The following is a 14,985-nucleotide window of genomic DNA, read 5'->3' as shown; positions in this document are numbered from 1 at the left end:
GCAAAGTGGGTGTGTTTGTTTAAAAGTGGTCGTGTGTGTGTGTTGATGTATTGATATAATGAGTTGAATTTTTGTGTTGTATTCTAGTTGCGGTTATGGTAGAAATTATATTGGAAATGAAAGTTGAAAGAATATGGTGGAAGTTGGAAATATAGGAATTTGGCCGTGAGATGTAGGGATTGAAATGGAAATGGATTTGTTGTATTTAGTATGTTAATTATGTTGTTGTAGTTTTGTGATGAAAATGAGAAAATTGTTGTTAAGAAATTGTCGGAAAGTAGGTGATTTTATTATGGTTTATGTAATTATGAGAATGAAGTTGTAAGATGCAAATTGTTGTGGTTGTAAATGAGATTGGAAGGTAAGGATAGGTTATGGATGTTTATGTTAAAGATTGGAAGTTTAGGTGGATTATGGTTTTGGGTGGAATGTTGTATATTTTGTATCTCTTGTGAATATTTTGTGGAAATGTTATGAAATGTTTCCGAATTGTGTTGCAATGATCTTGATTAGTAATGAATACGAGAATGTCGATATTGATGTGAAAATACGAAGTTGCAATGAAGGTTATGACATTATATTGGAAAGATGACTAGTTATGTTATATTGTGTTTTATATGGTAATTGTTGATGTTGTTGGATTGTTGGGTTGTTTTTGTTGATATATTAGGCCGAGCTAAGTCTCGGGGATGCAATATGTGTAGGGGAGATGCTGCCCAAATTTTTGTAGAAAAGTATAAGCTAAGATTCAAGTTCTAAAGGCTTGAAATTTCTAATTGGTAAACATGACCATTTGTAGATTTTGGGCGAAACGGGAATCGAATTTGAGCGAGCATAAGGCGCAGCTAAGGTATGTAAAACTCACTCTTTCCTTCTTTTGGCATGTCCTATGTATACTAGGTCAAGACTTGAGCCTCGGGAGCAATTCTGTCCATCGAAACCCGAGTTTGATTTTGAATACTATTCGTTCAATGTAATTGAACTATAATTCTTATGTTTTGTTGGAAAAGTGTCTAAACATCCATAACTTCCATAACCCGAGTCCAATGTTTGTAATTTATATCCGACACCTCGACTTGACCCGAGGTGGGTCCACAAGTTCCGAATCTTCCTTCGCTTGTCTCACTTGAGCTATTCTTGTATGATATAAAAGTAAGTATTCTGATATTCTGGATAAGCTACTTACCTTCTGTATTTTCCCTGATATACGATTCTTGTGTGATGCATGATTCTGGCATGTGTGACTTATGTTTGGAAAGTAATAAAGTTAGCATTTGTATAATTGTGCGCACTGTGTGGTATTGACCGCTGGACCCCTGACCGCGGTGTGTGCGACATTGACCGCTGGACCCCTAACCGCGGTATCTGCGACATTGACCGCTGGACCCCTGACCGCGGTATGTCGGGTTTGGGATGCTAACCGCTGGACACTTGGTCGCGGTATGTGTGATAGTGACCGCTGGACTTTTAGCCGCGGTAATTGTGTGTTTGATTTTCTGTATGTATGAGACGGAGATGTTTTTCAAAAGAAAGCAAAGTATTTTGACATTTTGATTGTCGTAATTGTCTTCCGGAACCTTATGTATGATTTGTACGTCAGATGCAACACTTTGGTATTTTGGCTATTGTGCTCACCTTCTCTACATTTTACTTCGGTTATGTCTTCGTTTACTGTACTTCATGCTTTGCATACTCAGTACATCTTTCGTACTGACCCCCTTTCTTCGGGGGCTGCGTTTCATGCCCGCAGGTACAGATTCACGTTTTGGTGACCCACCGGCGTAGGATTTCCCTTTTGCTGTTCGGAGTGCTCCCTTTGTTCCGGAGCCGACCTTTTGGGTACATACTCTTCTGATGTATATGTTTATGTTTATTTAGGGTACGGCGGGGCCCTGTCCTGCCATCTGATTCTGTTGTTCCGTACTAGAGGTCTGTAGACATAGACGTGGGTAATGTACAGTTTTGTTTGGACGCGTTGTGTAAATTGTGTTTGGGCGGCCCATCCGCCGTGGCGGCCCTATCGGCCGCGTGTATGTATGTTTCGGTACGTTATGTATAGTATGATAGCCTTGTCGGCTTCTATGCAGTATATATGGTTGTAGGCACCAGTGTGGAGCCATGTCTGATATTCATTTATATATGAGTCGTCTGTATGCTGAATTTGGTAAATGAGCGCGTAGGGGAGCCCAGTTCGGGCACTAGTCACGGCCTACGGGGATGGGTCGTGACAGAAGTGGTATCAGAGCGGTTCGTCCTCGGATTGTCTACAGACCGTGTCTAGTAGAGTCTTGTTTATCGGTGTGTTGTGCAGCACATCTATAAACAGGAGGCTACAGGGCATTTAGGGTGTTATCTTTCCTTCTGGTCCTAGATCGTGCGATAGAGCTGTGTTATCAGGATGGTTCTTCCCTGACAAATTGTTATATTTTCAGCGATGCCTCCGAAGAAGGCCACAGCCGCCCAGAAGGGCAAGTCTATAGCGGCAGGTGAGACCAGCCGAGCTCAGGTGACTACTAGGGCTCGTGCCCAGATTGAGCCAGATGTTGTGCCTTCGACGGCCAGTTCTGCTACGCCACCAGTATCGGAGGGATTTGGAGCTGCCACAGCTGTAGCACAGGGGGCGGCTCCACCGCCAGCTCCCGCGGCACCAGTACCTGTACCTCCAGCCCCCCAGCCAGGGGCGGATGATGGGACCCTGCGAGAGGCAGTCCAGCTGTTGACTCAATTGGTAGCAGGGCAGGTTTACAGACAGGGAGCAGGGGATGATCGTGTAGACAGACGCGATAGCCAGAGGGCCCGTGATTTTCTGCTTTGTCGCCCCCCAGAGTTTTCCGGGTCAAAGGCCGCAGAAGACCCTCAGGAGTTCATCCGACAAGTGCAGCGTACCCTGCGATTGATTAGTGCCTCCGAGACAGAGTCGGTTGAGTTGGCGTCGTACCGGTTGCACGATGTAGCAGCTAATTGGTACGAGTCTTGGATGTTGTCCAGAGGCGAGGGTGCCCCTCCAGCCGTATGGGGAGAGTTTACAGAGGCCTTCCTGGCCCATTTTCTACCTCCGGAGGTGAGGCGGGCCAGAGTAGACATATTCCTGCTATTGAGACAGAGGGGCAGGAATGTCAGGGAGTACAGCCTGGAGTTCGAGTCGCTAGCCAGATATGCGCCCGCTTATGTCGCTGATATGACTGACCGGGTGCATCGTTATGTGATAGGGCTAGATGATTATTTGGTTGACAGCTGCACAGTGATGGCAGCCCAGACAGGGATGAGCATTGCCCGTATACAGGCCCACGCCCAGAGTATGGAGGACCGACACCGAGGACGTCAGCCTGACAGGGATTATGACAGGGGTCCGCCCAAGAGGTCCAGATCCGCGAGATATTCTGGGGAATCGCGAGGCAGGCAGCCTCCGCAGCAGCAGAGCAGATATCCTCCCTAACCAGCACAGAGCACGCCCCCACAGTTCCTCGGCTGGGGACTGGATGGTGCAGAGTATCCAAGAGCAGGCCAGAGCTCTGGGGCTTCAGGCTTACAGATGGACAGAGCTTCCAGCCAGTGGCGGCCACCCCTACCCCGATGCCCTCACTGTAGGAGACACCACCAGGAGGGGGAGTGTCGTCATGCCACGGGTGCTTGCTTTACCTACGGCCAGCAGGGCCATTATATGAGAGATTGCCCACTCAGGGACAATGCCGGGGGAGCAGCTCAGCCTACCGGGTCAGTTGCCGGTTCGTCTTCTCCTTCGGTAGCCATGCGCCCCACGGGGCGAGATATGCCTGCACCAGTGAGTCGTGGCAGAGGTCGTGGCGGAGCTTCTAGTTCTGGCGGTCCTTCGAACCGCCTATATGCTTTGACCAGCCGGCAGGACCCAGGAGCGTCACCAAGTGCAGACCCAGGTATATTATTAATCTTTTCTTAAGAAATATGTGTATGGATAGATCTGTGCTCTACCGTATTACGTGATTTTCTTCTTCTGGGTGTTGGTAAAAGTAAGGTAATTCAACCCAATAGAACTATATGAGATAGCTATAAATATACAGATGGGAAATATGGGGTAACCCAAAGGAAATTAGAATACGTGGAAGTGGTCTGATCCTAACCATAATTCAATCTGTTATGCGCTTGCGTCTTTGACTTTGATAAGGCTCTGTCTATTATGCCTCTGTACTTCTGAATTTGATTACGTTTCTGTCTGATACATCTCTGTACGTCTGACTCTGATTACGGATCATTCCGACGTAATTCAGTATATTTGACTCTGATTATGGATCTGTCCGATATGCTTCTGTGTGTTTGGCTCTAATTATGAGCCTGTTTGATATAACGTGGAATTATGATGACGTTGGAAGGAACCGAGAAGTGTAACAAGCAGGAGTTGTGAAATGAATACCCCCCCCCCCCCCCCCCACAGGCTCTCTGATTAGATACGAGTATGTAGCTGGCAAGAGGACCTCCCCCGAGATGTTTGTAAGACCTGTAAGGCTAATTTAACATTCGAGGACGAATGTTCTAAAGGGGGGGAGGATGTTATATCCTGCATTTTCACATATTCGGAAAAATTCGAGATAATTTTGACTTGTAGCGAATAAGGCCGTATTTGGACTTTACTTAGTGTGAATGTGTCGGTTATGGAAACATTGGTGCGGAAATACCGAGGAAGGTCGAGGGCAAAATTGGAATTTTGGAAATTTGTTCCGTGAAGTACAAAATAAAATCTATAGCCAATTGGACAAAAAAAAAATGAAAAACAAAGGCCCAAATTGGAGAAGTGGCCGGCCATGGAACAAGTTAAAGAGGCCCAAGCCCAAGTGTAATATTATGTGATAAATATAGAAAGGAGAGGATAAGTCTTCAAGTTGCAAGAAACTTCAAGAACAATTGAGAAAAAAAAAAAAGGTCTACGGCCAAGAGAGAAAAAAAAAGAAAGAAAAAAAAAGAAAAAAATTTTTGGAGCTCAATCCTTTGGTTCAAAAATCCATCTCTTTTGGAATTATTACTAAGTGCAAGATTCTCTACAAAGTGATATAATTATTTTGGCAAGAAAGTAGTTTTGGTGGCAAGTGAAGAACTTGAAGAAAAGGTAAGAATCAATTCATTTTCTTATGTTATGAAGTTTGGTTTATGTTGTAGTATGTAGAAATGAGTAGAGTTTATGAAAATATGGAAGTTTGCAAAGTGGGTGTGTTTGTTTAAGAGTGGTCGTGTGTGTGTGTTGATGTATTGATATAATGAGTTGAATTTTTGTGTTGTATTCTAGTTGCGGTTATGGTAGAAATTATATTGGAAATGAAAGTTGAAAGAATATGGTGGAAGTTGGAAATATAGGAATATGGCCGTGAGATGTAGGGATTGAAATGGAAATGGATTTGTTGTATTTAGTGTGTTAATTATGTTGTTGTAGTCTTGTGATGAAAATGAGAAAATTGTTGTTAAGAGATTGTCGGAAAGTAGGTGATTTTATTATGGTTTATGTAATTATGAGAATGAAGTTGTAAGATGCAAATTGTTGTGGTTGTAAATGAGATTGGAAGGTAAGGATAGGTTATGGATGTTTATGTTAAAGATTGGAAGTTTAGGTGGATTATGGTTTTGGGTGGAATGTTGTATATTTTGTATATCTTGTGAATATTTTGTGGAAATGTTATGAAATGTTTCCGAATTGTGTTGCAATGATCTTGATTAGTAATGAATACGAGAATGTCGATATTGATGTGAAAATACGAAGTTGGAATGAAGGTTATGACATTATATTGGAAAGATGACTAGTTATGTTATATTGTGTTTTATATGGTAATTGTTGATGTTGTTGGATTGTTGGGTTGTTGTTGTTGATATATTAGGCCGAGCTAAGTCTCGGGGATGCAATATGTGTAGGGGAGATGCTGCCCAAATTTTTGTAGAAAAGTATAAGCTAAGATTCAAGTTCTAAAGGCTTGAAATTTCTAATTGGTAAACATGACCATTTGTAGATTTTGGGCGAAACGGGAATCGAATTTGAGCGAGCATAAGGCGCAGCTAAGGTATGTAAAACTCACTCTTTCCTTCTTTTGGCATGTCCTATGTATACTAGGTCAAGACTTGAGCCTCGGGAACAATTCTGTCCATCGAAACCCGAGTTTGATTTTGAATACTATTCGTTCAATGTAATTGAACTATATTTCTTATGTTTTGTTGGAAAAGTGTCTAAACATCCATAACTTCCACAAACGTATTCGGATTGCTTTGAAACTTTCTTGGATGACTCCATAGAGTCCAATGTTTGTAATTTAAATCCGCCACCTCGACTTGACCCGAGGTGGGCCCACAAGTTCCGAAACTTCCTTCGCTTGTCTCACTTGAGCTATTCTTGTATGATATAAAAGTAAGTGTTATGATATTCTGGATAAGCTACTTACCTTCTGTATTTTTCCTGATATACGATTCTTGTGTGATGCATGATTCTGGCATGTGTGACTTATGTTTGGAAAGTAATAAAGTTAGCACTTGTATTATTGTGCGCACTGTGTGGTATTGACCGCTGGACCCCTGACCGCGGTATCTGCGACATTGACCGCTGGACCCCTGACCGCGGTATGTCGGGTTTGGGATGCTAACCGCTGGACACTTGGTCGCGGTATGTGTGATAGTGACCGCTGGACTTTTGGCAGCGGTAATTGTGTGTTTGATTTTCTGTATGTATGAGACGGAGATGTTTTTCAAAAGAAAGCAAAGTATTTTGACATTTTGATTGTCGTAATTGTCTTCCGGAACCTTATGTATGATTTGTACGTCAGATGCAACACTTTGGTATTTTGGCTATTGCGCTCACCTTCTGTACATTTTACTTCGGTTATGTCTTCGTTTACTGTACTTCATGCTTTGCATACTCAGTACATCTTTCGTACTGACCCCCTTTCTTCGGGGGCTGCGTTTCATGCCCGCAGGTACAGATTCACGTTTTGGTGACCCACCGGCGTAGGATTTCCCTTTTGCTGTTCGGAGTGCTCCCTTTGTTCCGGAGTCGACGTTTTGGGTACATACTCTTCTGATGTATATGTTTATGTTTATTTAGGGTACGGCGGGGCCCTGTCCCGCCATCTGATTCTGTTTTTCCGTACTAGAGGTCTGTAGACATAGACGTGGGTAATGTACAGTATTGTTTGGACGCGTTGTGTAAATTGTGTTTGGGCGGCCCATCCGCCGTGGCGGCCCTATCGGCCTCGTGTATGTATGTTTCGGTACGTTATGTATAGTATGATAGCCTTGCCGGCTTCTATGCAGTATATATGGTTGTAGGCACCAGTGTGGAGCCATGTCTGATATTCATTTATATACGAGTCGTCTGTATGCTGAATTTGGTAAATGAGCGCGTAGGGGAGCCCAGTTCGGGCACTAGTCACGGCCTACGGGGATGGGTCGTGACACAACAGGTACGTTCCAACAAAGTGTATCGGGCCTCGTAAGGTGTGAACTTCTTGCTCAAGTAGTATATTGTTTGCTCCTTCTTTCCTGTTTCATCATGTTGTCCCAACACGTATCCAAATGCATTCACTGACACAGACAAATACAATAACAAAGGTCTTCTGGCTTCTGGAGGCACCGAAACAGGCGGATTAGACAAATACTCTTTGATTCTCTCAAAGGCTCGTTGGCAATCCTCCGTCCATTTGGTAGCAGCATCCTTCTTCAATAACTTGATTATTGGCTCACATATCACCGTCGATTGTGCTATGAACCGACTAATGTAGTTGAGACAACCGACGAAGCTCATCACGTCCTTTCGACTCTTTGGGGCAGGCAAGTCTTGAATAGCTTTTATCTTCGAATGATCCAATTCTATACCCCTCCTGCTCACAATAAAGCCTAACAGCTTCCCAGTAGGTACACTAAATGCACACTTTGCGGGATTTAATTTCAAATTGTATCGCCTCAACCTGTCAAAGAACTTCTTCAAATCCGAAGTGATATGAACTCTTTCGTGATTTGATGATGATATCGCCCACATAAACTTCAATCTCCTTATGGATCATATCATGAAAAATGGTAGTCATGGCTCTCATATAGGTGGCACCTGTGTTTTTGAGTCCAAAAGGCATCACTCGATAATAGTATACTCCCCAAGGTGTGATGAACGCCGTTTTCTCCGCATCTTCTTCATCCATCAAAATTTGGTGATATCCTGCAAAGCAATCAATGAATGACTGCAACTCATGATTCACACAGTTATCAATAAGTATGTGAATATTTGGGAGGGGAAAATCATCTGTCGGGTTAGCCTTGTTGAGATCCAGATAATCCACGCACACCCTGACTTTGCCATCCTTCTTTGGTACAGGCACGATATTGGCTAGCCAAGTGTGATACCTTATAGTTCTAATGATCTTTGCGTTAAATTGCTTGGAGACTTCTTCCTTGACTTTTAAACTCAAATCCGGTTTAATATTTCTCTTCTTTTGTTTCGCCGGAGGACAAGATGGATCAATAGGAAACTTATGCGAAACAATGTCTGTGCTTAGACCCGGCATATCATCATAAGACCAAGCGAACACGTCTATATATTGTCTCAAAAGGTTGATCAATTCTTCCTTTTGTGACGGAGTTAAATGGACGGTAATTCTTGTTTCCCTTACTGTTTCTGAATCTCCCAAGTTTAAGGCCTCTGTTTCATCCAAATTTGGTTTTGGCTTATCCTCAAAATGTTAAAAATCTTTAGTTAACCCTTCAGGTTGCATGTCCTCTTCATATTCTTTAGACTCTTGTTCGGCATTTACTATGGGCTCGCTTGTTTCATTACGTGTCACATTCACAGTATTAGCAGATTTACTAGTATGTTTACTGAAAAATAAAAGAAAAATTAATTAAATAAAGACGGAATAAGAAATAGAAAAACATAGTTTGGATTTGGCATTTAAGCTTTCAAAAGTTGGAGGCAAAACACAACAAAAGCATAAACACGATTCAGGCTTCAATTTTGAATCGTGTTGTTTCATCAAATACTAATACAAATCATCTACCAAGACTCCCGGAGAACCGAGGGCAGGGTACAAGTCCAATTGTTCAAAACATCTCCAGGCTCAGTATCCCAAATAGTTGAAGTTTCAGGGCAATCATTCAGAATCACGTTACATTCAGCTTCTTTCTCGGCAATGAATAGATTCTTGAGACCTTCCACAAGGTTGTCTTTGGCAGCTTCCTCTGCTACTCGGGTGACGGATGCCTTGAAGAATGACTAATTCAGGAGAGGGACAGGCTTTGGCTAGGGAATATCACCTTTTCTTTTGAGACTAGCCAGTGAGATTTCTTCAAGAGTGGGTTCGTATCCAAGATCGAAAGTATCTTTCTGGCTGGGTAATTGAATCGGTTCCACTATTCCATCCAAGTTCATTCCGAGACCTCGACCAGGCTTGAAACCATTCTTCAACATTTCCCAAGCCACCATCATAAGCACACGTGACAATTTTACCCTTTCAGCTTGAGTAGTACACATGGTTTCCTTGATATAGAAAACAGATCCATCTAGCCTTTCTACACTTTCAATGACAGGAATTGAGTTTTCGGGATAGATCGAATTGCTGCCTTCTCCATGGATCATAATTTCCTGACGATTCCAGACAAATTTCAAATTTTGATGCAGGTAGAAGGGACTGCACCAGCCATGTGGATCCATGGTCTTCCTATCAGCAAGTTGTAACTGGCGGATATATCCATCACTTGAAATTCCACCGTGAACTCCACGGGTCCAATTTCCAATGCTAGGTCATTTTCCCCTAGGACACCTCTTTGAGCCCCATTAGAACCTTTAAGTCTCACGTGACTGTCGCGAAGTTTCCCGACATCAATTCCTAAGGCTCGGAGAGTAGTGACAGGACATATGTTAACAGCTGAACCCCCCATCAATCAAAACCTTAGAAATAAATTTGTCCCTGCATCTGACTGTAATGTTCAATGCTTTGTTGTGTCCCAAACCTTCAGGTGGCAACTCATCATCATGAAAAGAGACTTTGTGGGCTTTGAGGACTTCTCCAACCATGGCTGAAAATTTCTTGCTAGAAGTCTCAGCTGGAACGTAAGCTTCATTCAGTACCTTCATTAAAGCGTTCCTATGAGTTTCAGAATTCATCAACAATGCTAATAAAGAAATTTGGGTTGGTGTTTTCTTTAGTTGTTCGACCACAGAATATCCTTAGTCGGCATTTTCCTCCAGAATTCTTCGACATCCGCCTCAGTCACAGCCTTCTTTTGACCGTTTTCTTTACTCGGTGCTCCTCGTGCTACCTCCTCGGGGGTATAACACCGCCCAGAGCTTGTTAATCCAGCAGCAACAGTTTCTACAACCAATTTTCCCTTTGCTTTGTTCCTTTCATCAGACGGATAATTCCAAGGAACTGCTTTGGTGTTTAAAGAAGGTGCCTGAGAAACTACGGCTGTGATCCTAGGCCTTGGAGTAAGCACTTCCACTTCAATTGGTGCTCTCATTTGTACTGTGATTACGGGAGCAATAAAAGCTGACGATTCCACCTTTTTCCTCTTTTTTGACCGATACAATAGTCCCTTCCAAATTACAATCTTCATCAATGGTAATCATGTTCACATTTGCATCACCATGATTGGGTAGAGGATTGTTTTTTATATTTTGGGGAGCTCATTTGAGCTGGATGACTCCTTCTTTGATTAATGCCTCGATTTTATCTTTGAGAGTGAGGCAATTTTTAAGTATCATGTCCGGCAAGTCCTGAGTGATACGCACAACTTTTGGTCCCATCATACCATCCAGGAAGGGGGTTAGGAACTCTTCCTTGAATCGGTTGGAGTATCCCTGCGGTTCTCAACCTCTCGTATAATTGGGCTAAGGGTTCGGCTAATGGTGTATAAGTTTTGGTTGGTTTTCTTTCAAAGTTTGGGCGAGGTCTGGATGCATTTTGTGGATGATTTTCTGGTTAGTATTAGGGTTGAGGTGAGTAGATTGGCTGGTATTGTGATGGGCTTTGATGGGCAGGTGCTCGAGGGGGATAATATGCTGGCTGGGTATGGTAAACAGGATGGGGAGTGGGTGGAGGTTGATAATAAGGCTGAGGGGCTTGGGTATATTGGTTGTAATATGAAGGCTGGGATGAAAGGTATTGGTAAGTTAACATCTGGTTTGGTCTACGTTCCTGGATGGTCATGACCGCGGACACTCCGTCCCTCTTCTTCTTAGTTGAATCTCATTCAATTGCCTTATTTGTTGCTTGCAAGGCTGCCAGATTTGTGATTCCTCCTGTCTTGATACCTTCTTATATGAAATCTCCCATCCTAATGACTTCTGAAAACTTTTTCCCAATGACACTTATCAGTCTTTCATAGAATGTTGCATCTTTTAGAGATTGTACAAAGAGCGTCGTCATCTCACTCTCCACCATTGGGGGCTGGACGTTCGCGGCTTCTGCTCTCCAACGCATAGCATATTATCTGAAAGTTTCTGTTGACTTTATTTCCAACTTCATCAAATAGAATCTATCTGGGACAGTTTCGATATTAAACGTGAACCTATCCATGAATTCTTATGCCATCTCTCCCCAACTATACCATTTCTGCGGATCTTGGCATGTGTACCAATCAAGTGCTTCTCCTGTCAAGCTTCTTATGAACAGTTTCATCCTAATGGCTTGATCTTTCCCTACTCCAACAAGCTTATCACAGTACTATCTCAAGTGAGCCCGAGGATTTCCTTTTCCATCAAACATATCAAATTTTGCCACCTTATATCCAGCAGGAAATTCAATATCGGGATGAATACACAGATCCTCGTACTCAAGTCCTTCACATCCTTTGTGGGTTTGGATGCTTCTAAATACTTCCTTCAAACTACGAATCTCCCTTGCCACATTCTCGTCAGCTTTCGCCCTAGCCTCCCTTTCCATCTCCTCATAAGGATCAGCCTCTGGATGTTGCACGGCCTGCAATTGGGTAGTGAAAGGTTGAGCTTCCACGACATATGCCGGTGGCACATACTGTGTGTTATGGTTAGCGGTGTGTGCCAATGGTATGTGTTGGGTTGCTTGGTAGCTTTAGGTAAGTGGGGTAGTTTGGATAACTGAAGGCTGAGGAATATATGGAGTGGTGAAAGGTAACAGATTGGCTTGTTGAAAGTTAACTTGTTGTGGGATGGCCTGTTGCGGGTCATTTTGTTGCGGGATGGTTTGTTGTAGGTTAGTTTGTTGCGGGATAGCTTGTTGTGATTTAATCGGTGGTGGGGTGGCTTGTTGTGGATTAGATTGTTGTGAGATGGTTTGTTGCATGTTAGTTTGTTGTGGGATGGGGGGGTGAATTGGTAGTGCTTGGATTGACTGTGTGAAGTGGAGGGTTTGAGGGAAAGGGCTGAGGAGCGGGCGAGTCAATAGGTGGAAAGGATGGTGGGATTGTCGCACTTGTTCTTTGTTCATGATGAGGAGTGTTGAGGGTAATGGACAGGTTGGTGAGATTTCACAGTCACTCAATTTCACTTTGTATGTTGGCTATTTGCTGCATCAATTGGGCGATGAGTTCATCATTCCCTCCTCCCGAAGCCTCATGTTCGTCTCTCGGAACGGTGATAAGTCCCAAGCCAGTCTATTCAGATGCACCTGAATCATTCATATTGTTGGATGCTCGTGCCTTTGATCTTGTGAAGTATGGGTGATCCGCCAGTTCGCAGTCAACACGAATCAACCTTTGGGGGAAATAATCAAAATAAAATAAAACCTTCAAAAGTGAAGAAAACTGCGTTAGTATAGTGCGAATGATTGCTAAAATAATGTTAACATTAACAAATAATGTTGAAAGAAACATATATCGCATAGCAAACAAATCACATAGCAAAAGGACAATCACAGCGCGACCTATTATGCGAGGGACCTCCTTTGTGCCAGAGGTAGGCCTAGCGAGGATCTGAAGGATAAAACATGTAATTATACGTCATCCCAATGTGCTATTAACTGAAGACCCCCAAAACATACAATGTTTGAAAATTCAAATCCTGGTACAAAGGAAATTATTACAACTACTACTTGACTTTCATAGGCTAATTAACATGAGGAAGGCCCTTCGTAATTCTTGAGCCTCTTGGTTGCTTGGATTGATTGACCGATCTTCTGGCGATTCTGGCTAATGTATGACATAGCCAAGACCCCTCCCGTTTTTATGCCTTCTTTGATGCAAGTTTCTCCTTGCTGAGCTTGAAGTGTATCTAATTCTTGCATGCTTTGCTCGTAACTAAGTGCCTGCTGCTTCCATTTCTCTGTCTCCCTTTCCTTTTCCTCAAGTTGTGCATAGTACTCGGCTTCAAAGACAAGATTTTTCTTACGCAGTTGCCGGAGTAAGATGTGTGCTTCTACTTTTCCATCCTTAATTCGTCCCTTCAGGCTGACGCCGGGTTTGATTGATCCTTCCAAGTTAGCGGTCAGCCATTCCAAATATTTATCATCATATCCAGCTTGGTATCTATTTGGCTCAATTGAATCTGCTTTCATGGTTTCCCTCGATTTCCACATGCTTATAACTTCTTTTGCAAAAGGAATTTTTCCCTCTTTGTAGTCGGCTCGATAATGATCCATATCTGCCACTAAGGGTATGTTTTGCTTTCTTCCAGATTGTCTTAAAACTCTCAGTGGGGCATAAGGTTGCAAGCCCCGAAGTCCCATCAAAACTAAAAATGGTACGATCTTTGTACGAAACACCAAACCCTCGGATGGAAACCAACCGAACGTCCATTGAATTGAATCATCGTTCAAACGGCTAAGAAGTCTTACCCACCCTTCTACACAATTTGGCTTTTCAAATGATCTATTAGTCAAAATAGCACCTGGAACATGTCCAAGAATGTGATTTTCACCCGTCGGCTTTCGAAAGGATAAACTTCTGTCGACCTTTTGAAGATGTTCCATCAGCCAAATTTGTAAAAGCAAGTTGCATCCCTCAAAATTCTTGTACCCGTGCTTGCAACGTCCTAACGCTCGATAGATATCTGCCACCACCATAGGGACCACAGTGTAGTATTTTCCTTCAATGAAACCAAATAGAGTTTTTGTTACAGTAATGAGTCGGGTGTGAATATCTCTTGTTGTCCCTTTAGGGAACACCATAGTTTCCGAAAAACACACTGCGAAAGTGAAGCACCATTTTTGTTTCCAAGAGTCATATGAAAAAAATTCATCTTGATGATTGGTGAAACTTTGTTCTATGATACAAGTAGTCGAATGGTATCGTAGACCCTTGTAAACATTCTACGCCTTTACCCTTCCTGAATCCAAAACTGTCAACAAATTCTTTTGGTAAAGGTTTCTTTGGAATAATCATGCCGCAATTTTGCCATTTTTTCTTCCTATGTAATAAAGCTGCATTTTCCACATAGCCACCTATTTCCTTTAACAATGGAGTCATTTCATTGTTGCCGAATCTAAACACGACTCTCTTCTCATCCCAAAACACAGTTGCCGCCTCCATGATGTCTCTACATGGTTGGATATCCATTAAAGACGGTAAGTGTCCTAGTGCTCCACGTACCACCCGTTGTCCGTAGTCCCCCAAATCAATCCACCATGCCTTTAGTTGAGGAGGAATGCTCAAGACCATGCTAAACCTTGGGTAAGTATTGTACTAACTCATGGCTACCTACGTTCACAAATGGTTAGTTCTACCCATTACCCTTTTAAGTAGCACATGGTCCACATAATACACATGTTTATCCTTCAAACCAATGCACATAACGTGATAACCGTCGCTCGGGGTCATATACCCACTCGGACATTTGGACGAGGTTGACTAACTTAATACGCCTTGGGTATTAAGCCTCCTAAGTTTGCATGATGCATGTCCGTAAAGAGGAGTTTCAGTTGAGCTCTATCTTAGGCTAACTAAGAGTTGGTTTCCTATTACACAAGGCTCTCCCACGTAGACAACTTGGAAGTGGAAAGTCCGTGGCTGTCGACTGCACCGTCGATCGACTAAATCCACAAGATCGATCCAACTAGAGGGTGATTTAATAGTGCACGG

This window comes from Lycium barbarum, chromosome 3 (genome assembly GCF_019175385.1).
Source record: "Lycium barbarum isolate Lr01 chromosome 3, ASM1917538v2, whole genome shotgun sequence".
In the NCBI taxonomy this organism is placed as follows: domain Eukaryota; kingdom Viridiplantae; phylum Streptophyta; class Magnoliopsida; order Solanales; family Solanaceae; genus Lycium; species Lycium barbarum.
The sequence above is the reverse complement of the archived record's forward strand: the minus strand, read 5'-3'. Positions refer to the sequence as shown.